Here is a 26,940-nt window from a genome sequence, read left to right as displayed (position 1 = left end):
ACAGGAAGAGACCCAGCAAGCATTACCTCAGTCAGATGCTACTGGTCAACACCCATAGTAACAAGTCATGCTGGGTACCTTGGTGGTTCAGTCAGTTAAGTGTGACTCTTGACTTCGCTCTGGTCAAGATCTCAGAGATCATGATCTGAGATCAGAGATCAGAGATCATGATCTCTCTCATGAGATCAAGCGCCACGTAGGGCCCTGCACTCAGTGGAGAGTCTGCTTGAGATTCTCTCTCTCCCTCTGATCAGAGATCAGAGATCATGATCTCTCTCATGAGATCAAGCCCCACGTAGGGCCCTGCACTCAGTGGGGAGTCTGCTTGAGAGTCTCTCTCTCCCTCTCCCTTTGCTCCTTCCCCCTGTGCACGTGAGCATATGTATGCTCTTGCCCTCTCTCTCCAAAATAAATAAATAAATCTTTAAACAAAATAGTAATAAATCATGCCAATATTACATCCCTTTGATATGATGTAATGAAAAAGGTAATTTCCCTCTGTTGTCTTTCACCCAAAAACATATAACCCCATGGTAAAAACATCAGACAAATTCTGATTGAGAGATATTCCACCAAATACCTGATTGGTACTCAATACTATCAATATCATCAAAATTAAGAGAAGTCTGGTAAGCTGTCATAGTTAGGAAGGCCCTAAACAGACTTGGTCACCAAGTACAGTAAGCTATCCTGGACAGACTCCTGGAACAGAAAAAGGCAAGGAGGTAAAAACCAAGAAAATGTGAATAAAATATAGACTTTAATTAATAAAAAAATACATCCATATTGGTTTGATAATTGTAACGAATGTACCATATTCACATAAGATTTTAACAGTGATAGAAATTGGGTGTGGGGTATATGGGAGCCCTCTGTACTCTGTCATTTTTCTGTAAGTCTAAAACTCTTCTAAAATTAAAAGATATTTAAAATTAATTTGGGAGGAGCTGAGATGTCTACTGCATATGACAATTATCCAATTTATACCTCCAGCCCCATTCCTAATACTATATATTGGCATCAACCACCTCCAGCTTTCTAAATGGGAAACTCAGATCTGATGTTTTGTCATTACAGTCCCTTCACTTTGATACTTTTTTGCTCTTGGATAGATTGCTGGCCATCCCAGAAATTTGGTTGCAAAACCATATAAAGTCAACTACATAAAAAGATTTTCAGAAACTCATGTGTTTTTAAGAACCAGATTTTTCAACAACCATGTAGAGTGACTCTTAGAAACTATGTCTTGTCTATTGTTATTTTACCTTCAGTTCAGAATGCATCGCTGCTTATATATTGCTTCTGTGATTAGTGTCTTATGATCAAGACCAAAAAGATGTCCTCCTAGATAGATTTATACACACCCTTCCCCTCCAAACACACACAGACAGAATTGGGAGTTATTACTATTCTAGTGTGAACTAAGGTCACTCTATAAATCTCAAATTTATTTTGCGGAAGCAGTGTCAAAAAAAAAAGTGCCAACTTAATTTCTTTCCCCATTGGAATTGCTTATAAGTTAATTCAACTGACATTGAAAACTTCATATGAATTCTTTTTAATTCAGAGAGTCAAGGAGTAGCTGGTACCATTATTCTAACTTTGAATATGTTATGTTAAATGCATATTTTAAAGCCAGTTTTACTATAGGAAAGTCACCAAGTCAATTTTAAATAAATTTGATTATGTTTTATCTCTAGGAAAGCATCTGTTAGTTTTCTAGGAAAATGAATCAACTAGTCATTTTTTTCTACTTGGCCAGAAATGCTACTTCTATATAAATTCATGAAATAAGTACTTCCATGCAAGGCTGAAGATAGATTTAAAAAGCCAAATCTTAAAATAAAACTGGAAAACAGATTCACTATGAACATTATTTTTAGCATCCCTCTTACAGTACAATATCAATCTAAGCTTTAAACATGGCCTTACAAAAGGGGTTGCTGCCAGGCTCTATTCTCTTTTGACGTGAGCTATAAAGAAAAACAGTCTGAGGGGTTTGAAGTGGCGGGGGGGTGGGAGGTTGGGGTACCAGGTGGTGGGTATTATAGAGGGCACAGCTTGCATGGAGCACTGGGTGTGGTGAAAAAATAATGAATACTGTTTTTTCTGAAAATAAATAAATTGGGAAAAAAAAAAAAGAATTTGAACATAAAATGTAAATGAAAATGCACGGCCAAATAAATAGTTCATTTTAAGGTGCTACATATCATATCAGCTTTGGAAGAGAGGTTTGATAAGGGGTCCCCAGGCATTTTTAAGGTGCTCTTAATGTTCAACTACCCCTCTCTTCCTCTGGTCCCTTAACTGATAGATCCCCAGACCGAGAACAGACATCTGCAGAACTGTGTCCATGACCATCATTTGATTCATCGATCTTACTACAAATAATTAGGGATGCTTTGTAGACTCAAGGCTGGTAACCCCCACCAATTTTTTCTTATACCCTCATTCTCAGCATTCAGTATCACTAAAAATCTATAAATTGTGACAAGTGAATCCTAATCAGAGGAACACAAAATGAGGCTTAAACTCAGATCGGGATGGCCTACTCCACACATGCACAGTGGCCACACCAAACACAGTAAATAGTAACGCTAAAAACAAAGACACTCAAACCCAAATGTTTTACCTCCTACATCTGTCCCTGGTGTTGTTCAGTCAGTCTCTGCAGTGCATTTCCAGTAAAGAATAGTTTTAAGAGGCTTTTCATCTTCCCTAATCAGAGACCATATCCTCTACTACCTTTTGGAAGGAGCTTCAAGTTTAACAAGCAAACCAGAGTCCATTCTCTTGTGTTTAATTTGTTTTTATTGGTTTATTTGCCCTAAACTTTTCACAGAACTCAGATAATTCTCAGTTTTAGCCTTCCTAACACTTTCATAACTAAACTTTCACAGGAATTCTTTTCCTGTCACATCCAGGGAGTAGCTAGTTCCCCTGTTCTAACTTTGAACTATGAATATTAGATGAATATTTTAAAGCCAATTGTACTATTAGGGAAAGTCACCAACCCCACTTTAAATAAATGCTACTCTTGTATTTTTCCTTAGAGACATATTCCTTCCTTGATAGTTTGTATATTTCCTGTGACCTTTGTGCTCACAGAACTGTCTATATCGCTGGCTTTGTTAGATAAAATACCTTGCCTGTAAGCTTTCTCTACCGTTTAGACTCTTCATAAGTAAATCATCAGAATTACATTTTTTTATTATCAGCCACCTTCATAGGTCACAGTTCCTTTAAAATATCTACTTTTTCTCTGAACTTCTTAAAATCTACTTTTTCTTTTGAGAGAGAGCTCAGGTGAGGGGTGGGGCAGGGCTGAGCAAGAGGGAGAAAAAGAAATTAAGCAGGCTACATGCTCAGTGGGGGGCTCCATTTGAGGACCCTGAGTTTGTGACCTGAGTGGAAATCAAGGGTTGGACACCTAACTGAGTCACCCAAGCACCCCAAAATCTACTTTTTAAAAATGATATGCAGTACCACCTTGCCTTGACATTATAAATTCTAATAAGGTCAACTTTCCCAGGATTCCTTTTAAGGCCATGTCAACAATATATTATTTGTTAGTCATTGAAAGACACAGAATTATAATTCTCTCCACTGGCTTTGTCCACCTTCAAAGAGATGACACTGTTGGCAAGATAAAAGGAGAATGCATCAGATGTTCTGGCTTAATGATAACTCATATGTGTATAGCACTATTTTCAAAATATTTTCACATGCATTATCACACATTTAATTCTCACAATAAACTTGGAAGTTTGGAAAAGCAGATGTTATTGCCTGAAAGCTAAGAACAGTTAAAATTATTTACTTAAGGCTACAAGGCCAAGCAAATGGAAATTGATACCTATTGAGTGGTTTGTTCCATTATAATGCCTTCCTCTTCTTTTAGCAGAATCAGACTTGTAGTCAACAATAAGATACTAGAAGTTCCCCATGCCTATTATGCATCTATGCTAGTATTATAATCTATATTAAGAATTCTTAGTTGTTTCTTTTTTTTTTTTTTTTTTTTTTTTAGATTTCTTAACCAATCCCTCCACCCAATGTGGGGTTCAAACTCACAACCCTGAGATCAGGAGTCACATGTTCTACAGTGAGCCAGCCATGTGCCCCAGAACTCTTAACTGTTTTGAATAGCTACAGTTTGTTCTCTGGGAAAGTGATGTTTCCCATCCACTCAGAAAAATGAACCTCATATGACCTTGGTTTTATTACCAGCTCTACTATCTTTTCACTGTATAAGCCTGGGAATTGGCTTCAAACTCCATTGCAAATATTACTAATTTTGCACATTTCACAAGCAAATGTCTTTCCTAATCATAAAGAAAAACAAAAATCCCTCCACATTCTTAACATATAATGATAATAACCAGCTGATTTCTAACATGGGTAATATAATAAGAAAAAAAAAAAGAAATACTAAGGGGAAAAAAATAAAAAGAAAGTAGAAAATAACCAAGAATTTCTTGTTCACATGGGTATTAAAATATAAGATGCATCACAGAAAGCATAATAGAATCACAGCCCTTTTTAAAATTAATCAGATTGTAAGGATTGGTTTATATATATTCTAAAGGTTCCATTTGTTTCAGTTGGGAAAAAAAGACAATGGGAAAAAACTACATTAGCAGGACACTCCTTAAAATAACTTAATAATTTAGTAATAATATATTAACAGTGAATGAAATAAATATCAACTCTTTTGAAATATTGACAAGATACCTACACATTTATACATACATAGTTTGCATAAATGTGTTTATAAATTATCAAAGAAATGTTAGAAGTAGAAATTTGTGAAAGAATCACCTATTTAGGGGCACCTGGGTCGCTCAGTGGGTTGAAGCCTCTGCTTTCGGCTCAGGTCATGGTCTCAGAGTCCTAGGATTGAGCCCTCCATAGGGCTCTCTGCTCGGCAGGGAGGCTGCTTCCCCCTCTCTCTCTGCCTGCCTCTCTGCCTACTTATCATCTCTGTCTATCAAATAAATAAAAAAATATTTTTTTAAAAAAAGAATCACCTATTTAACCAAGTAAATAAAGCCCAACAAAAATAAATACAAGATTAACCTTCTTTATTGATCCTACAGTTCACTGGGAAGAGATCCATAAAGGACAGAATCATTGGTACAGCACAGGGACAAGAGCTGATGGTGTTGTAAGAGCATCGCATGGTGGCAGATGGTAGCTGATGAGGAGAACAAAGGCAAAATAAATGTAAATAAAACTAAATTTCTTTATAACTTGCAGCCATTGACAAGTACTTGAGACCCTCTGGTGACATTCCTCAAGGAACCCACAATTGCCTTAAAGTTAATGCTTTGCTAGAGGCAAAAAGCAACCTTAGCTTGACAAGGTTGGTCCCTCCAGGGTTCTGTAAGTCCGAAAACCCTTCTGAAAACTTCTTTTATCTCCCCACTCCCAATTTAAAGGTACACAGTCAATCACTCCTCGCAATCCCAGGGCAGCTCTTTCTGCTCATGGGTCCTGTTCCATACTTTAACCAAAAAAAAAAGAAAAAAAGAAATCTTTTTTTACCCAGAAAACGGCTCAAGAATTCTTTTTGGAATGCTAACTCCCAGCCCACATCACATCAACAGCTACACTTGTGGGGAGCAGAGCATAACACAGAGATTGCTGAACCACTGTGTTTTATTAACTAAATCTAATGTAACATTGTATGTCAACTATACTGAAAAAAGAAGAGGAAGAATGGAACGATTTTGCTACTCTGATAGACCCTGGCAATGATAAAGGTAAACCAAAGAACTTACTTTAAGAAAATGACTAAGAGGGGCACCTGGGTGGCTTAGTCCTTGGGCCTCTGCCTTTGGCTGAGGTCATGATGTCAGGGTCTTGGGATCAAGCCCCACATCAGGCTCTCTGCTTTTCCCTCTCCCACAACCCCCTGCTTATGTTCCTGCTCTTGCTTTCTCTCTCTCCCTCTCTGTCAAAAAAATGAATAAAATCTTTATAAAAATTAAAAATAAATAAAGACTAACAATTGGCTTTAGAGTTAATACAACTGTGAAAACTATAGACAACCTTTTAAATATTAGATGTAAACAAAATTTTAAAAGATTATGTTCCAGAACGTATACTTTATGTAAGATTTTATTTATTTATTTGACAGAGAGGGGGAGGGAGAAGCAGACTCCCCGCTGAGCCAGGAGCCTGATGCAGGACCCAATCCCAGGTTTTTTGTTTTGTTTGTTTGTTTTTAAGATTTTATTTATTTATTCGAAATGTATACTTTGTATAAACAGAGAAGAGACACTCCGTATTTAGAAGTAATGGTCACTAGTTCAGGGACATTATACTCTTTAGGTTCTGATTCCAGTGTGACCTTGGGCAAGAGTCCTTTCACCCAAATAACCTTATTTTTTAAATGATGGTTTAGGATTGGATAACTTCCAAAGTCCTAATACCTCTAGAATCTTGTGATTCTAGGAATAACAGCGTAAGGCCACCAGCCTGAATGTAATCAATTTTAGACCTCCAGTAGGAAATAGGAAGTTTCTTTTCCACACCCCAGAGGTAATTGGCTTTTCTCTCACAGCAACAGCATCTCCAGTAATTCAACTGCTTGATAAATTTACTTTCTCCTCCTTTTCATGATAATGTGTTATTATCCAATCATAACACATTTCAATATAATTCTATTATAACCAATGGGAAATAACTTTCTCGTAAGATGTGCAATGTGTCTTTCAAACATTAAGTCAGCAAAGATCAGTGTGTGTCAACTTGCAAAAACAATTCAGCTTCAGGAGTGCTGTGTGAGCCTGAAGAAATGCTAACCCGGCAGTCATTAGCCAAATGGCTTATAAATGAAATTTCTACACACATGTTCATCGCTAATGATTTCTTAACTTAATCTTCAGAGTGTAAGACTAAAACTTTTATGTCTGCCCTTTCTTCTTCAAATTCAAGCCACAGCCAGAACACAATAACCTTTGATTCTAACTCTTCTGTGAAGGACTCCCATATCATTCCAAAATTCCTAAAAGCACAATGTAAATAACAAAGCAAAGGTAATTTTCCATATAACAAGTTACTGACCAATGGGATTCTTTAAAGAAGAGGGAGGCAGGCAGAAGAGGGGAGGAGACAAAAGGAAGTATCACTGAAATTCATTTTAGCTACAGTAACACAACTCCCCCCAGTTGTTTCTAATACAAGCATACCCCCTTTTAATGCTTTGTTGCATTTTGCAGATACCGCATTTTATTTTTATTTATTTATTTATTTATTTATTTTTACAAATCGAAGGTTTGTGGCAACACTGTGTCAAGGAAGTCTATCAGAGCCAATTTTCAAACAGCATTTGTTTATTTCATGTCTCTATGTCACAGTTCACTAATTCTCAAAATATTCCAAACTTTTCCATTGTTATTATATTTGTTACAGTAATCTGTGACCAGTGATCTTTGATGTCACTATTGGAATTGTTTTGGAGCACTAACAACTGCACCCGTGTAAGAAGACAATAAACTTAATCCACAAATGTCCCATGCCTCCTGACCGCTCCATTCAATGACGACGCTTCCCTGCCATTCTCCCTCGCCTCTGGCCTCCCTAATCCCTAAGATAAAACAATGCTGAAATTAAGCCAACTAATAACCCAACAACAGTCCCTCAGTGTTCAAGTCAAAGAAAGAGCTGCACATTGTTCAGTTTAAAGCAAAAGCTAGAGATGATTAAACTCAGTGAGGAAGGCATGCAGAGAGCTGAGACAGGCCGAGAGCTGAGATAGGCCGAGAGCTAGGTCCCTTGCTCCAGGCAGCCAAGTTGTGAATGCAGAAATTCAAAGTGCATATATAAGTACAACAATGATAAGAAAGTGAAACAGCTTGGGCTGCCCGGGTAGCTCAGTTATTTAAGTGGCCAGATCTTGGTTTCAGCTCTGGTCATGAACTCAAGGTCTTGGGAACCAGCCCCAAGGTGGGCTCCACGCTCAGCCGGGAGCCTGCCTGTCTGCTCTCCCTCTGCCCCTCCTCACAGTGCGCATATCCACACGGGCTCTCCCTCTCTTTCTAAAATAAATAAATCCTTTTAAAAAAAGAAAATAAGATAAAACAGCTTTATTGCTGATAAGAATAAAGCTTTAGTGGTCTGGATAGAAGACCAAACCAGCCCTTTCTCTTAAGAGAATGAATTAGGGGACACCCGGGTGGTTCAGTCCGTTAAGCATCTGCCTTCAGCTCAGGTCATGATCCCAGGGTCATGGGACTGAGTTCCACGTCAGGATCCTTGCTCAGCATGGAGCCTGCTTCTCCCTCTGCCTGCTCTGCCTGTAGCTCTCAGTGCTTCTGTTCTCAATCTGACAAATAAATAAATATAATCTTAAAAAGAGAGAAAAAGAATGTTAGACCAAAGCCTAATTCAAGAGCAAGGCCCTAACTCTCTTCAATTCTGTGAAGACTCAGGGAAGTGTGTTAGGTGCTCAAGACAAGTCTGAAGCCCGCAGAGATGGGTCGGTGAGGTAGAAGGAAAAGGAGCCAACTCCCTAACATAGAGATGCAAGGACAAGCAGCCAGTGCTGACAGAGAAGCTACAGCAAATCATCCGGAAGATTGAGCTAAGATTAATGCAGGTGGTTATGAGGGAGCAGAAGGGTAGCTGAAGACAAAGCATAAACTGACCCCTGCAACCTCCCCCCAACCCCCCTTCTCCTGGGTGGGACATGCACGGTATTCTTCTAGGAAGCTCCCTACTGTCTTAAAGTTAATGCTTTACTAGAGGGAAAAACCACCTTAACTTGACTATGGCCAAGGCAGGCCTCCAGAATCTTATAGGTCGTCTTCTTTAGCATATGGAAGTTCTTTTGAAAACCTCCCTTTTTCCTTACCTGCCCCAGCTCCATAGTGTATGATCAATTGCCCCTGACAACCCCAGTGCAGCTCTTTCTACCCACAGGTCCTCCCTGTGCTTTAATAAAACCACTGTTTTTGCACAAAGACATGTCAAGAATTCTTTCTTGGCCTTCGGCTCTGGACCTCCACCCCACCACACCTCACCTCTATTCCAAAGCTACATCATTTACACTAAACAACAGATTTTCGGTATAGATGAAATAGTCTTCTTTAGGAATATGCCATCTAGGGCTTTCATAATTAGAAAAGTCATTATCTGGCTTCAACGCTTCAAAGGACAGGCTGACTCTCTCATTAGCGGCTAATACAGCTGGTGACTTTAAGTCGAAGCCAGTGCTCGCTCACCATTCCGAAAATCCTAGGGCCCTTAAGAATTAAGCTTAGGGGCACCTGGGTGGCTCAGTGGGGTAAGCCTCTGCCTTCTGCTCAGGTCATGATCTCAGGGACCTGGGATCGAGCCCCACATCAGGCTCTCTGCTCAGCAGGGAGCCTGCTTCCTCTTCTCTCTCTGCCTGCCTTTCTACCTACTTGTGATCTCTGTCAAATAAATTAAAAAAAAAAAAAGAATAAAGCTTAATCTACTCTCCCTGTGCTCTAGAAAATGGAACCACAAATTCTATAGAACAGTACATCATCTGTTTACAACAAGGTTTACTGAATATTCTAAGCCCTGTTGAGACCTATTTTAACCCAGTTGAGACCTACTGCTCAGAAGAATGTTCCTTTATTCCTAATGTTCCTTTCAGAATATTACTGCTCATTGACAGTATAGCTGATCACCCAAGAGCTCCAATGGAGACGTAAGACGTGATTCATGCATCCACTCTGCAGGCCATAAATCAAGTTGTCATTTTTACCTTTCAAGTCTTCTTATTTAAGAAATACATTTCATACGGTTAGAGCTGCCATAGATAATGATTTCTGTGATGGATCTGGGCAGAGTCAATTGAAAACTTCTCGGAAAAGATTCGTCATTCAAGATGCCATTAAGAACAACCATGATTCATAGGAAAGGTCAAAATCCCAAGATGAATATGAGTTTGGAAGAAATCGATTCCAACCCTCATGGATGACTTTGAGGGATTCAAGACTCCAGAGGCAGAAGGAACTGTAGACATGGTGGATGTAGCAAGAGAACTAGAATGACAAGTGGAGCCTGAAGATGGGACCAAATTGTTGGAATCTCTTGATAAAACTTGAATGGATGGCGAGTAGTTTCCTAGAGATGAGCTGAGAAAGTGGTTTCTTGAGACGGAATCTGATGCCGTGAAGACCGCTGCCATGACCACGAGGGATTTAGAACCTACACGTCATTGCCAATGCACTGGCAGGACAAGAGTGCGCTGATTCCAATTACAAAAGAAGTTCTGCTGCCGCACAATGGTACAGAACAGCAACACATGCTTCAAACTGTCATGAAATTAAGACTCAACTCATACAGGAAATCTCACTGTTGTCTTGTTTTTAAAAACTGCCATAGCCTCCCCAGCAACCACCCCTACTCCCCTTCAGCAACCACCACCCTGACTGAGTCAGCTGCCATCGACGTCAAGGCAGGACCATCTCTCCGCAAAAACAAAACTTGCTGAAGTCTCAGGTGAGAGTTAGCATCTTTCAGCAATAAAATATTTTTAATTGAGCTATATGCAATTTTTAGGCATAAGGCTATTTCACAGTTAATAGACTACCGTGGAAAGTAAACATAACTTTTATACACACCAGAAAACCAAAAACTTCATTTGACTCGTGTTACTGTGATACTCCCTTTGTTGCACTGCTCTGGACTAGAAATGGCAGTAACTCAGAGGTATGTCTGATCTGCTTTGCCCCAGGCTTTCTATCTCTAAAACTGTTTTAAATGCCTCACTATGCTGAACTTCCGTTATGATCCCCTCTAGTCTATACACATTAAATTCATAAACACTAAAGTCCCGTGTAACTTGGTACTCATTTCTTTTTCTTTTAAAGATTCTATTTTTATGTAGTCTCCACACCCAATGTGGGGCTCAAACTCACAACTCTGAGACTGAATCACACATTCTACCCACTGAGCCAGCCAGTTGCCCCATACTCACTTCATTACTATCCAGGGGGCTCTGCAGACTAATCATTTAGACTACAAGTAAGAGACTTTACCATTTCTATAGGAAAAGCAGTTTAACAACTTGACACATTTCCTAAACAAGAGATTATAATCTCACAAAGTTGCTATATATTAACAAGAACCAATATTTCAGTTCATATCTCACAAAGGAAGCATCACATTCATTTACTGCCATAAAATACAATAAGTTAAACAGCTATTTAGTAGTTTTTTAGTTCATTATATTCCTGAAGTCATTTGATTTAATCAAAACTCCCAGAATTCCGGTTAAGACCCGTCCAGCCCCTGGAAGAGTCCCACTACTGTCAATAAGGTTTTGCCCTCTTGATGCTCTTGGGAACCCTGCAGCCATCATGTCAACAAGTTCAAGCAGCCCGCTGAAGAGTAAGAAACCACAAGAGAATAACAGCAGTGTCCCAGTCACCAGCCAGCCAGCCTCTTCTGACCCAGCAGCTGTCCCTATGAGTGAGTCCCAGCAAAAATCAGCTGAGCCCTGCTGAGCAAAGCCCGAACCGCTGATTCCACAAGATCATGAGCTGCATAAATGGCTGCTACCCTAAGCCACTAAGTTCTGATGTGATTTGTTGCAGCGCAAAGTCTAACTGATAGAAAACTCAAAGCCATGTAGGGAAGCCAGAGTTGTATACAAGAGACCACAGAACAGCACGAGGGCGGCAATACGGCCCCAAGGGTAAGAGTCAGGGATGATTTGGAGGAGCTGGTGATTACTGGGCTGGGTGCAGTGTGGAGGATTACAAGACACTGTTAGGAAAAGAATCACAGAGAAGATGATGCATATTATTTTCCTTCATTCTGAGGAAAAGAACCACTTCGGGAGCTGATAGACTTACCCAACCTCTGCTTCTTCCATTGTTAATACGAATCCCCCAGAGGGAACGCCAGAACCAAATCACCATCTGTGGGCTACTGTTTCCACTGGGAAACCACAGAGTAGTCTTCCAACCAAAAAGTCTCTCTCTCAGACCCCAAGGAGTTTCACTAAAACTGAAATCAGCCTCTTCTCTGAGAAAACTCCAAACAGCGGATGAAGGGCTAGGGGTCCCTGGAATGCAAGGCCACAGATCTGGCATCTGGGGCCAGAGTTGTAGCTATGGTAGGGCGGGGTGGAGGCCACAGAGCTTGAAGAGCTCAGGGAGGCAAGGGTGAAGACAAGGAGTGGATCCCCGTCACCACACTGGGCCCCCTGGTTAAGGACACAAAGATCAAGTCCCTGGAGGGGATCTATACCTTCTCCCTGCCCATCAGAGAATCTGAAATCACAGACTCTTTCCTGGGCACATCCCTCAAGGATGAGGTTTTGAAGATCAGGCCTGCACAAAAGCAGACCATGCTGCCCAGTGAACCAGGTTCAAGACGTTTGTTGCCATCGGGATTACAGTGGACATGTCGGGCTGGGTGTTAAGTGCTCCAAGGTGGTAACCACTACCACCCAAGGGGCCACCATCCTGGCTGAGCTTTCCATGTGGCAAGCCTACCAGGAGAACAAGATCAGCCCACCCAATGCTGTCCCAGGCAAGGTGAACGGCCGCTATGGGCTCTGCCCCAGGGGGCCTCACTGCGCCCCCAGAAGTATGGTCTCAGCCCGTGTGCCCGAGAAGCTCCTGATGATGGCCGGTGCTGACAACTGCTACACTTCAGCCAGGGGCAGCACTGCCACACGGGGCAACTTTGCCACGGCTATCTTCAACGCCATTTCCAAGACCTACAGCTGTGTCACCCTTGACCTCTGGAAAGAGACCATGTTCACCAAATCTCCCCATCAGGGATTCACTGACCATCTGGTAAAGACCCACACCAGGCTGCTGCTGTGGCCACCACATACAAGAAAAATAAAGTGAACTAAAGCTTGTTTAAGGGACACCTGGGTAGCTCAGTTGGTTGAGCATCTGCCTTCAACTCAGGTCATGATCCCAGTGTCTCGTGATCAAGTCCTGCCTCAGGCTCCTTGCTCAGCGGGGAGCCTGCTTCTCCCTCTGCCCACTGCGCAGCTCTCCTGCTCTCTCTCTTTCCCTTGCTGGCAAATAAACAAATAAAATCTTCAAAAAAAAAAGACTGAAGTCAGGCAAGACCTTGAAGATGCAGCCAAGTTGAACATCTGTTTAACTCAGCTACGTTCAGTTCCCTGTGATCTCCCAGAAGTCAGGCTGAGAAAATGACAATGCACCGTCACTGCAGGTGGCAGGACAAGCACTCTGAGCAGACAGATACATTGTCACATCGAGAGAGAGTGAATCCTTATCTAGAAAGAGGCTCCAAAACTCAAGACTGGAATGTCCTGAGCTTCTGAAACTATTCAAATGCCCAACAGTAAGACAGTATTTAAATACATGTTAGTGTAACTGTAATGAAGAATATAAGGAAGCTACTAAAAATATCCTTTCCAAGAGCCTTCAATGACTTGGGAAATTCTCATAAAATCAGATACAAAAATTGCATATATATATAATGATCCCTATTATGTAAAAAAATAAATCATAGGGAGAAAAAAAAGTAAGTTTGCTTAAATGTCTATAGTAACCGTGGGTAAGAGGATCATGGGTGAATGTTTTCTTTCTTACATATTTCCACATTTTTGAAACTAAAACATAAACTCATATGCTTCAAAAATTGAATCATACAATCCAAAATTAAAAGTCTATATAACAACTGGCCTATACTCTTCAAAAAATATGAATGTCATGAAAGAAAAGGAAAGACTAGGAAACTAGGTTTTTTTTAAATTTTTTTAAGTTTTATTTAAGTAATCTCTACACCCTACAAGGGGCTCAAATTCATGACCCCGAGGATCAAGAGTTGCAGATGCTTAACGACTGAGCCAGCCAGGCGCCCCTAGGAAATTATTTTAGATTAAAGTATACTAGAAACCTAGCTCTATGGTACCATTTGTCCTCTGCCTGAAGTCTCCTATTACCTCATCTGAAATTTCCCAGTCCTATAAATTTGCCCAAGTGTATAACCATCAAGTGCACCTCTTGGGCCCTCCACCTAGTTCTACATGAAAAAACAAAACTGGACAGGAGAATTTTCATATTAAATAGCATTGTCCATACATTGTTCATGTCCTCAAATTTTAAGATCCTGAAAGAAACGGCTATATCTTAAGTATATTCTACATTACACTTGATGTATATTTAATATTATGATCACAAAATTAAAGAAGTTTACATCTTGGAAAACCCACATCATCAAGAATTAATTCCATCTTACATATGAATAATAGTTGGTGGTATAAGTGATAGGACAGTAAACAAATGTTTTATAAGGAAATGACTGAAAAACGAAATAAATTAGTATATCATGAATGTAACTATATTATTACACAATTATTAAGAGAAGTCAAAGGACAGTATTACAACTGTTCTTAATAAAATAATTTCAATAAATATTATTGTACTTTGAGATTTGGGCAGGTTCCAACAAAATTAATGTTACTCACAACCAAAAAAATACTTCCCAATAAATTATCCACAAAATAATTCAAGATACCTAGTTAAATTTAGCAGAGAAAAAAAATGACATTTTTTTTTTACTTTACTATATATTCTGCCTATGTATTTTGAATGGAACACCTAGTTGATAATTCATTTTTGAAATTTTTGGTAATCCTTTTCTTACAATACAAGTACCATGTGCTCATTTGGATAAAAATCCTTAAATATAAATAAATTTTAAAAATCAACTCCAATTCCATCAACCAACAATGTCTTAATATTTTTTAATCTTAGACCTTTCCAGACATTTTTACCCACATAATTTTCATAACAACACTCTCTATGTCACACTCTACATAGTTTGAGAACTTCTTTGTCCACTTAACAGTATAGTGTTATTCTTTAGTAACAAATATTACCTCTTTCACCATCAGATTTATAGATTTCATATTAGTCTATATCAAGATATACCAAATGTGGGAGCGCCTGGGTGGCTCAGTCGTTAAGCATCTGCCTTCAGCTTAGGTCATGATCCCAGAGTCCTGGGATCAAGTCCTGAATCAGGCTCCCTGCTCAGCGGGAAGCCTGCTTCTCTCTCTCCCACTCCCCCTGCCTGGGTTCCCTCTCTCGCTGTGTCTTTCTTTGTCAAATAAATAAATAAAATATTAGGAAAAAAAAAGATACACCAAATGTTTGACATTTAGTTTGTTTCCATTTTCTTCTAACATATACAAATTTATAAACCACTACCAACATCGTTAATTATTTTCATGGACAAGCTCTTTTTTTTTTTCCCATTTTATTTAAGTCATCTCTACACCCGACATGGGGCTGGAACTCACAACTCCAAGATCAAGAGTCACATGCTCTTCGGCCCAAGGCAGCCAGGTGCCCCTTGTGGTCAAGCTTTCTTAAAGGAAGAAAGGGCTCTCACAGTCGCAGAGTGGCCCCCAGCAGAAGCATCGGGACGAGACAGGAAGGGGTCTCCTCCTGGTCACTGAATGAGTACCTTCAACCGACGACACTCCACGTGTCAGGCCACAAACACTACGGACTGGTTCTTCAGGATAAAAATTACAGCATACGGCATGGCAAACCATTTTTTCTCCTGGTTTGTGATTTTTGTAAATAGGAAATCTTTTAAAAATATAAGATTAACTCACTATATAACTGCTATTGAATAAATTGTGCTTATAGAGAAAAATATTGTCTCATTCAAGACACGTGGTTACTATACATTAGGCATATACAGTAAATGTCAACATTCTTGAATGGAGGCAAATTTTATGTCCTTAATTAATTCATTTTATATATGACTAAAAATCATGAATGCATAACTTGCTCAATGGAACAGACCACAGAAAATTCTCCCGAGGATTCAAAACAAAAACCAAAAACTAAAACACAAAGTATACTACCTAACCAAAAAATATATATAGATCTAGGATCACAGAATGTTAAATCTTAAAGGGGACTTAAAGGGGCACCTGAGTGGCTCAGTTGGTTAAGCATCTGAATCTATATCTCAGCTCAGGTCAGGACCTCAGGGTTGCGAGATGAGCCCGGGATCAGGGCCTCCGCACCCAGTGTGGAGCCTGCTAAAGATCTCCTCTCCCTCCTCCCACTGTGTCTGCTCCTCCCCTTCTGCTAAGGCATGCTCACATGCTCTCTCTCTCCCAAATAAATAGGGACTTAAAGATTATCTGACGCCCCCATCCCGAAATAAGGAAAATAAACATTAAAAAATCTATTGGCTAGAGTCATGGTTTGTTAATTTATCCAACAAATATTTATTAAGAAATCTACTAGGTTCCAGGTCCCATCCGAGCAGATACAAGGTTTAGCAGGACAGATACTATCCGCCAACCGCATGGAGCACACAGGCACCGTGCGTCATGACAGGCAGTTAGTCTCCTGCTGAACTTTACGGCCAGATCCTCTGATTCTTATTCCCATGCAGTTCCCCTTTCGTTCATTTGTCCCAGTATTCAGCACCTACTATGTGCCGGGCTGTTGTGAGTTCTGGGAGCAGTGAACATGGCGAAGTCCTTATCCTCACACAGCTGCATTCTAATGAGGTACAGAGACAGACACATAAAAATAAGATCACGGTAAGTGCTCTGAGAATATTTAATGATGAGCTACAAAACAGAGGGTCTAGGGAGTAGGGGATACACCTTTAGCAAAGGCAATCAGAGAGGTCCCTCTAATACCAGACATGAAAGATAGTAGTTACATTAATAGCAATTAAGTCTACAAATCTTCCTCCTCATTTATTAATAAGATTTTCACCAGATGGCCTCAGAAGTCAGGGCATTTAACAGTAAGGCCTGTTCATTTCAAATGTTTCATTTCATCATAGTTTACTCTGTCTTTCTGACTCTGGGCTACACCAGTTGTTCTGACAGTATGCACAATGGAAAGGGAAATTCACGTCATAGAATATTCAGGAATATGCTCTTTAACCTTTACAGACTCTAATTTATTGTTTACTCAACCAATGTTGCTTATGCTCCATTTGCTCTACCTAATGCTCTCTATGGCAAAAAAAAAAATAATAATCTCAGTTAAATGCACTAACATAATTACCAGTGGGAAAAGTTTTAATTGCAAAAGATAGCCAAGTTCTAAAGAGAAGACATATGGGATTTAAACTATAAATACACATAGATACCGGAATTATTCCAGCTGGCACATTGGACCATGTAATTAATGATTACTAGATGTTCTTCCACAGACTTAGATAATAAAAACAAAAAAATCTATTTTAAATATCTACACGGAGACCTAAATGGAACATACATGGTCTATATCTGAAAACTGTTTCTTTAATTTAATCAGCTGAATTCTAAATTTAAGATTATTTTCCAGCATTGGGGAAGGTATGTGATATGGGGAGTGCTGTGAAATGTGTAAGCCTGACAATTCACAGGCCTATCACCCTGGGGCAAATAATACATTATATGTTAATAAAAATAATTAATTTTTTAAAAAGATTATTTTCTAGCAATCACAGGGAATAACAAAGAGCATTTGTAGTTCGACTCAACAATTGCTGCATATTTACCCCAAAGATACAAATGTAATGATCTGAAGGGGCATCTGCACCCTAATGTTTATAGTAGCAATGTCCACAATAGCCCAACTATGGAAAAAGCCCAGATGTCTACTGACAGATGAACGGATAAAGAAGATGTAGTATATATCTACAATGGAATACTATGCAGCCATCAAAAATGAAATCTTGCCATTTGCAACGACGTGGATGGAACTAGAGGGTATTATGCTGAGTGAAATAAGTCAGTCAGAGAAAGACAATTATCACATGATCTCATTCATATGTGGAATTTAAGAAACAAAACAGAGGATCATAGGGGAAGAGAGAAAAAATAAAGCAAGATGAAACCAGAGAGAGAGAGAAACCACAAGAGACTCTTGATCATACGAAATGAACAGAAGGTTGCTGGAGGGGAGGGAGATGGAGGGACGGGGTAACTGGATGATGGACACTAAGGAGGGCATGTGATGAGCACTGGGTATTATATGAGACTGATGAATCACAGACCTGTACCTCTGAAACCAATAATACATTCTTTGTTAATTAATTGAATTTAAATTTTAAAAATGTTTAAAACATAATAATGATAAAAAGAGCACTCGTAGTAGATACAGCAACTGGCTAGCTCAACTTCTGCTCTGGGTCTCTTTATTTGTCTTCCTACACTGCAGAGGATAGAATGCTATAAAACAAACCAACAAAAAAACTTCATTTCCCAGACTCCCTTAGTACCTAGCATTCTCCACGCATTTTAGTTTTCACCATTAGAAGCAGTTCTTGAGGGGTTGCTGTACTGGTGTAGGTCTAGCAGGCAACAGAAAGCTTTGAAGCTAACAGTGCTGACAACAGTCTTGTCATGAATCACAGCTAAGGCAGGATATTCCAGAACACAAGAGTTGCTTCAAGACTCCTGGAAGTGGCTTAAGTGGTGAAAGCAGCAGCGGACATACAGATTTCCTGAGACTCCAGCTTCCTACGTGTAACCACACCAGCAGCTCCCTTGACGGTCAGTTCTGCAGCGTCATTCTGGAGCCATTCCTTGAGCGTCAGCCCGAGTCTCATGCCCCAGCCCTTCCAACAGTTAGCAAGCACCTAACTCACCTAACTCCTCATGTTAAATCTCTTTTTTCTTTTTTGATTATTTTTTTTTTTTTGCTTAAATAGCAAGAGAGATACCCATCATCTATAACCACACCCTTGAGTGATACAGTAGTAAGATAATTACATGGAAACATGAACTGTCTGAACACTTTCATGTTTTCAAATATTCAAAGTAATCTCACATGGTCTGAACTCCCAGTAGATAGCACTGACTAAATAATATAATTCTTCATTTTTTCGGAGCAGTGACAAAGAGAAGCCTGGATTTAAAAAACACAGCTACTTTGGGACACCTGGGTGAATCAGTCCATTGAGCAACCAACTCTTGCTTTCTGCTCAGGTGATGATCTCAGGGTTGTGAGATCGAGCCCCATGTTGGGCTCTGAGTTCAATGGAGAGTCGGCTTGGGATTGTCTCTCTACCTCTGCCCCTCCTGCTGCTTGGGCATACATTTGCTCTCACTCTCTAAAATAAATAATAGATCTTTAAAAATAAATTAAATAAATAAATAAAACACACAGCTACTCAACACATTAAGTCATTTTTCATTTGAATTCATTGAGTCAATATTTCAAAACTTTACCAAACAAAAAAAATTCTCTTTCCAACCCTTGCTTCTTTGAACAGCTAAACCAGTACCTTTCCTATATGTTAGCGACTGAGTATGGATGGAATGATACATATGGTTCAACTAACAGATAACCAAAAGTACATTTGTTTTGATTTAGGGGCAATATATTGAATTATGAAAATGTCATAGATAAAATTAAATGCATTATCATAAAATCCATTAACTTTCTTATAAAACTATACACACGATAACAGAAAATGTAGGGGAGGCTCCACATTAAAGTTTTAGGAAATTTCTATAAAGACTGGAATAGTATAATAATTTCCCAGAGTTACAGAGCATCCAATCAGATAGATAATTTCCTCAGCATATTTATTTTTCACATATTTATGGTTTTACCATTAAAAAAAAGAAAAATTGAACTTCAAAGTCAGAAGTCTATTCATTGAAGTAGACAGAATCTACTGGATAAAAGGTCCCAACAGTACCCAAGTACCTCTAGGACTCAAAAGAACACTCCTATTTCCTAAAGGTACTAATGACATACTTTTCATGAAAAAATACGATGTAAAAGAAATGAAGTCATGACCATGTGACTTTACCCTGGGTGATGAATAGCATGGCCTGGGTTCCCACCTATGCAGAAAAATAGTGTCATAAGTTGAGGCTCACTTTTATCGCTGTCACTTTATACAATCTCTTCTCCAGTTCATGGGAAAACAGAAGTGGTTCAGCAAATCCTCCTACCAGGAGCATGGCTACTATAGGAAAGAAGTCAGCCTCAGCTGCAAGCCTTTTTCATAAACAAATTCCCACTGTCCTGGCAATTTACAGATTCAAGTTTTTCCCAACTTCCAAAAAAAAAAAAAAGAATAAATTAAAGGAATTTAAGAATAATGTTTCCTGATTACTCAGTTTGTGAAAAATGTGAAAATTATTCAGTTTGTGAAAAAGATACAACAGAATAGAAAACAAGGTCTCTATCCCCAAGGAAGCATGAGATTTTTTCAATCTATGTTAAAAAAAAAAATCATTAAGGCCTTGGGAAACTGTTAGTGATCCTTACTTGGGGGAGTTTTTGGACCTCTTTACTTTAGTACCTGCTCCTTCATTCTTCTCAATAATTTCACATGGCATGAGGAAATTATCATTTTTTTAAAGACTGCATTTATTTATTTGAGAGAGAGCACAAGCCTGAGCAGGAGAGGGGGATGCGCAGAGAAGAGGGAGAAGCAACCTCCCCACTTGAGCAGGGAGCCCAACGCGATGCCAGTGCTGGGTGATGGCAAAGGGGGGCTCCATCCCAGGACCCTGAGATCCTGACCTGAGCCCAAGTCCAAGGCCTACCCAACTGAGCCCGCCAGGAACCCCGAAAATTTTTACTGTATTTTAAATTCTCTTGGAACCCCATTAGTCAGCTAAAGATGGCACCATGTGTCACAATCACTGTCCCCAGTGCCATGGAAAAGCCAAATGAGTAAATGAGTGAATGAAACAATACAGCTTAGCACGCGCAGAGCCTCACTAAGGAACATCGACTCATGCCTGTTCGTGATCAGACACCCCACCTAAAATTAACCATGAATCGAACCTCGCAGATATGAATGAGGTGATTCACTTCTTGTGAACTTGAATTCTTCGGTGTAGTAGCTAAAGGTCAAGAAATTGGGTTAATAAGAACATGCCACTGGGGAGGCAACGGAGCGAGGGGAGAGGAGAAAATCAAAGGCAGAGACTATTTATTCTCTGTTGCAAGGGGGAAAGTCATGGAATAATGTCTTTGGGCACTAGAACCCTGTTGGTAATTTTTTTTTTTAAGGAACTTGATTGTTTAGCTTATGGATTACTGTGTTTTAGGGCTTCTTTTTGTTTTTAGTATCATCTCTTAACTATTTCACTGGTGATTCACCTCTACAGAGAATGTAAACGGAACGGAGACTGAAGCGAAGGAAATTCAAGGTAGTCCTTGAGTGTGTATCTCACTACAAGTCAACAAGTTCAGGAAAAAAGATTTATTGTAAAGAAAAGACTAAGATGAGGGAATGAGGCTAAGTTCAATTTATAACAAGCAGATTTACAAAGCACTTAAACAAATGGTTAATTATAATTCTTTGCTTTATAATTTTTTAAAAATTATTTTAAAAATAACTATGTTTAATAGAACCCAAATATTCTTGGGTTCAAAATAATGCTGAAGCTTACCAAAATGTGTTTTACACATGGTTTCAAGAATACACGTAGGGTGCCTTGGTTGCTCAGTGGGTTAAAACCTCTCCCTTCAGCTCAGGTCATGATCCCAGGGTCCTGGGATTGAGCCCCACATCGGGCTCTCTGCTCAGCAGGGAGCCTGCTTCCTCCTCTCTCTCTGCCTCGCTCTCTGCCTGCCTCTCTGCCTGCTTGTGTTCTCTGTCTGTCAAATAAATAAAATCTTAAAAAAAAAAAAAAACACCTAAAGTTGGGGAAACTGGGTGGCTCAGTGAGTTAAGTGTCCAACTTGATCTCAGCTCAGGTGTTGATCTCAAGATCATGAGTCCAAGCCCACTTTAAAAAAAAAAAATACATCTAAAGAAAACTTCCTTGTATTATGGGAGATGATTGGGTTGAATGGCTAAAATTATAGTTGTTTTAATTTATTTCCATGGTTCCAGGGCCTATGCAGAAGTGAAACAAAGTTCTATGATTTAGGTTTTCAATATTGACTTTTTCTGGGGTGCCTAGGTGGTTCAGTTGGTTGAGCGACTGCCTTTGGCTCAGGTCATGATCCTGGAGTCCTGGGATTAAGTCCCACATCAGGCTCCCTGCTCGGCAGGAAGTTTGGTTCTCCCACTGACCTCTCTCCTCTCATGCTCTCTCTCTCTCTCTCTCAAATAAATAAATAAAATCTTTTTTTAAAAAATTGACTTTTTCTGATTCCATACTAGAGACTCCTCTTTGTATCATTAAAATCTATAAATGGAAAAAAATAATGTGGGTCCCCAGATGGAAAAGAAAATCTTATTTTGCATAAACATAAAATAGAAAACAAGTGTTACACATGTTCAGATTTCTAATGGGCCAGAATTAGGTGGATATTTCAGTAACTCAGCTAATAACAACATCAACAACATTAACTTTCCAAATGAAGTCCTTGAAAAGATGAAAGGAAGTGCCCCAAACAGCAAAATACTTCAGTATAAAGCCACAAGTATTCCTATTTGGAATTACCTCTACAAAATCAGAGTAATACTCCTTATCCAGAAACATGGTACTTCAGTAACAACTGTGACACAAAGAAAGGTTTTGTATTTTGGAATTTTTTTGGTTTTTTTGTTTGTTTGTTTTTTGTTTGTTTTTTGTCTCTCTCTAGATTATAGTCTACAAATGCCATTTATTCAACAAAGATTGATGTGCAAGATGTTGGCTATGAGAGTTTCAAAGATGATCTTGCTCCCAAGGAGCTTAAGCCTGGGAGGGAAAAAAAAAAGCACAAAAGGGAAAAGCCACAAAGCCACACGGTTTGCATACAAACCCAAGAAAGGGGGGAGGTGGGGCTAAATTAATCACAAGAGAAAAAGAGAAAAATGGGATATGGCTGGGGTTATCAGGGAGGACTTCACACAAGGTAGCTTTTGAACACCCAAAAAGACAGAAATGGTATGCCAGATTTAGATAAGGACTGATAAGAAGTAAAAGGAAGGAAGGAAGGACAGAAGGATAAGACAAGGCAAACTGTCCCTTTTTTTCTTTTCTTTTTTTTTTGGAAAATTTCGAGCTTACCTGCAAGGAGAGCGAGGTGTAATAAATATCCCACGACAACAATGATCAACCCAGAGCAATCTCGTTTCATCTCTCTCCTCACCACTCCACGCCCCACTCTCCTACCAGATTATTTTGAAGCCAATCCCAGATGGCACACTATTTTTGTCAGTAAAGACTTGAGTATCTTCTTTTAAAGGTAAGGGCTCTTCTTTTAGACTTACAGTGATGAGTCTCAGGATACACATTGTCCTAAGTGCGTTAAGACAGCAACTCATTTTATCCTCAGAAAAACCCTAGAACTAGAAGGTAGTTCCATTATTCTTATCATTTCACAGATGAGGAAACTAAAGACCAGAAGGTTAATTAACTTGCCCAAAATTGACTAGCTAGAAGTAAGTGGCAAAACAAGATTTGAATCCAGGTGTTCAGGCCCAGCTCAATGGTCCACTACACTACATTATACTGCCAATAAATATCTAGTTTCCTCCTTCAGAGTGCAAAGAGAACTCACTTCAGTGTCATTTTTCCATCCTATGTTTCAACTTGTCTTCAAAAAGACACACTGCTAGTCCTTCAACCACAAAGGAAAGGTACAATTGCACACATTCCAATGGAAGAACATTGGCTTTTTCAGTAGCCTTCATACATTCAATTCAGACAAAATAATCATGAACTCTAGAAGGTGCTGAGTAAGTACAAGTACTCTGGGCTCACAAATCACACATCTGCATTTGACAAGTAATGAACTATTCGAATGTCATATTTTGATGACAAAAACAGAGGCCTCACATTATTTTCAAAAATCCAATTTCAAGGCACCTGGCTGGCTCGGTCAGAAGAGCATGCAACTCTTGATTTCAGAGTTGTGAGTTTGAGCCCCACAGTGGGTGCAGAGATTACCTAAGTAAATAAACTAAAAAACAAAACAAAACAAACAAAAAAAAAACACTCTGATTTCATCAACTAGATACTGCCTACATTCTGACTGCAGCATCTAAACATAAGAACTATCATAGATACCACTGAAACACTGAATTATTTTGACCTGTGCAAAACCATAATAATTTAATTTTAAGTAATCTTTAATTAGGAAAACTACTTGTTTCCCCAATTCATTCAAATAATTGAGAAATTAACCAAATTAACTTAATCACTAAAATGTGCTTATGTGTATATCTATAGATATCTATATGTGAGATTTAAACATATTAATGGCATCCAATTTTAATATCTGAAAACCTAGATATCTGAAAAATACTCATGTTCGTATATGTGCTTATGGATTTGACATCCAACTTTAAAATAGAGAAAAATTACCATCTCCGATTAGGAATTGAAAAAGCTGACTTTAGGGGCACCTGGGTGACTCAGTCGGTTAAGTGTCTGCCTTCAACTCAGGTCATGATCCCTGAGTCCTGGGGTCGAGCCACACTGACGATGGTGTAGGGCTCCCTCTTTCTCTTAATAAAATCTTTAGGGATGCCTGGGTGGCTCTGTGGGTTAAAGCCTCTGCCTCTGGCTCAGGTCATGATCCCAGGGTCCTGGGATTGAGCCCCACATCGGGCTCTCTGCTCAGCAGGGAGCCTGCTTCCCCCTCTCTCTGCCTGCCTCTCTGCCTACTTGTGATCTCTGTCAAATAAACAAATAAAAAACTTTAAAGAAAATAAATTAAATTAAATAAAATCTAAAAAAGAAAAAAAACTGAATTTATATTACAGTAAGTTTTCAAATGAGTTCCAGGAAAAGAATTATCTACCATTTACTAAATAATGTAGTTCAATAGATACTTTACCTGTGGCAAGAGGCCTTCTCATATTCCTACCCTACAGCCAAGTTACACTCAGAAGGAAAACAGAAACGTTCTTACTTTTTAAAATACTCATGGTAATAATGTCACATAATGAGAGACTCCGCATAAATGTGTCTCTGGTTTGGATTAGGAAGTAAAGGAAATAGCTCCTAAGAAAAGCTTTGATAATACCATTAAAAATGCTTATTTTATTGACATTGAAGGAAGAGATAAAAGAACATCATTTACTTACTTTCCGGAGAAAGGAAAAGAAAAAGCGTATACCTTTTCACATATTTTAAGCCTCACAGTTAAGAATATCAGGCATTTTCACAGCTTCTAGAGTATAACAGCTGTTCTTTAGAACAAAGGGGTACTGAATACTTCCTTAAGAGATATGCTTCTCACCCCCAAAAGCCACCTGTCCTTTGAGACAAATTCCTCCCAATTTAAGTAATTTATCTTGTCAGCTGAAATGCCAACTCCTAACTAGGGAGGAGAGACACAAGGACAGATGTCATCTCCCAGTCTGTGCCTCTTCGCCCTGAATAGTCCTGTTCCTCTATGTCCTGCTTTATCTTTCCTTTGGTCCAAACCCTACCATGTAATTTCCTTATTCATTATGTCCATTGTTTATCAAACTCCCCAATTAGAATTTGAGCTCCTGGAGGACAAGAATCTTTGATTTATGGGCTTTGTTCTCTAGCTCTTACAATAGTGCCTGACATATAGTAGGTGTTCAGTAAATATCTATTGAATTTGGGGTTTTAAATAATCCTTTAAATATTAGTAGTGCTTCAGAGCAAACAATGAAGATGGAGCACCTACCACAAGCCAGACACCATCCTGTGCCCTTTACATGAATTTAAAAAAAAAAAAAATCACAACAGCCCTGAAAAATAAATAGTATTTTGCAGATGAGAAATGTGTCACTTACAGAGATTAGGTAACTTCACAGCCAGGGAATTTTATTCCAGATTTCTTCATCTTAAGGTATAATTTGACTTGACTTTTTCAAGGACTTACACCATTAGATCTCACCAATATTCAAACCTATCCAATAACTACAATAATAAAATGTGAGTTAATGTGATCAAGTGTCCTCACAAATTATGTCAAACACAAAACTCAGGCCCTAAGAGTAATTATGGAATGATTTTGTTCCCCCTTGCTATGATTATACTATCCCTTGATCTAAATAATGGCAAAAAGACAATAATTTCCATAATATTTTATAATTCATAATATGCTTTTACAAATATTATCAAATTTGATATAAACTATAAAAAAATCTATAATCTTGTTCTTCAACTGATTCTGAAGACAGAAAAAATATCTTGTTCAAATTAGACCTGAGACACAGATATTTAGAAAAAAACCTTCTAGGGTGCCTGGGTGACTCAGTGGGTTAATGCCTCTGCCTTTGGCTCAGGTCATGATCTCAGGGTCCTGGGATCGGGCCCCACATCGGGCTCTCTGATCAGTGGGGACCCTGCTTCCCCTTCTCTCTCTGCCTGCCTCTCTGCCTACTTGTGATCTCTATCAAAATAAATAATAAAATTTAAAAAAAAAAAAAAGAAAGAAAAAGACCTCCTGAATGGCAATTTCTATAATTTCCAGAGCAGATAATAGCTTTCCAGATTTTTCTCTTCCCTATCAAAAGGGACTAAGAGAGGGGCAACTGGATGGCTGAGTTGGTTAAGCAACTGCCTTCGCCTCAGGTCATGATCCCGGAGTCCCAAGATCGAGTCCCACGTCAGGGTCCCTGCTTGTGGGGGGAGTCAGGCTTCTCCCTCTGACTCTCCTCCCTCTCATCCTCTTTCTCACTCATTCTCTCTCTCTCTCTCTCTCTCAAATGAATAAATATAATCTTTTTTAAAAGGGTGGGGCTGGCTAGGAGAAAAGCCACGTGGTTCTATAAACTCAGAGCACAAATGGGCCTGGCCAGGATGCCAAAACTGGGAAAAGCTGTCCTCTTAGTCCCCAGTCCTCTTGACTTCACTTTTCCTAGGAAATGTCAATGGAAAATAAACAGAAACAATCTCCATCTAGGAATCATTCATTTGTAAAGTATTTTGACAATATAGAAGATCCACTATTCACTGAGTGATTACTCCCTACTCAGCACTATGGGAGATCCAGTTAAATATAAGACATAGTTCCTATGCTTAAAAACTGGTTGGAGGGGCGCCTGGGTAGCTCAGTGGGTTAAGCCTCTGCCTTCGGTTCAGGTCATGATCCC

At 39.2% G+C, this 26,940-nt stretch overlaps 1 protein-coding gene and 1 pseudogene across 7 annotated transcripts in view; one reads left to right on the top strand and one right to left on the bottom strand.

Annotated features, from left to right (window-relative positions):
• The window catches only part of DNM3 (dynamin 3), a 534,866-nt gene that overhangs the window by 480,661 nt on the left and 27,265 nt on the right, over positions 1-26,940 (bottom strand). The window lies entirely within an intron of this gene.
• On the top strand, positions 9,951-12,848 carry LOC122918758 (annotated as a pseudogene).

The sequence above is a fragment of the Neovison vison genome, chromosome 10, assembly GCF_020171115.1.
Source record: "Neovison vison isolate M4711 chromosome 10, ASM_NN_V1, whole genome shotgun sequence".
Classification (NCBI taxonomy): Eukaryota; Metazoa; Chordata; class Mammalia; order Carnivora; family Mustelidae; genus Neogale; species Neogale vison.
This window is presented reverse-complemented; position numbering and strand designations above follow the sequence as displayed.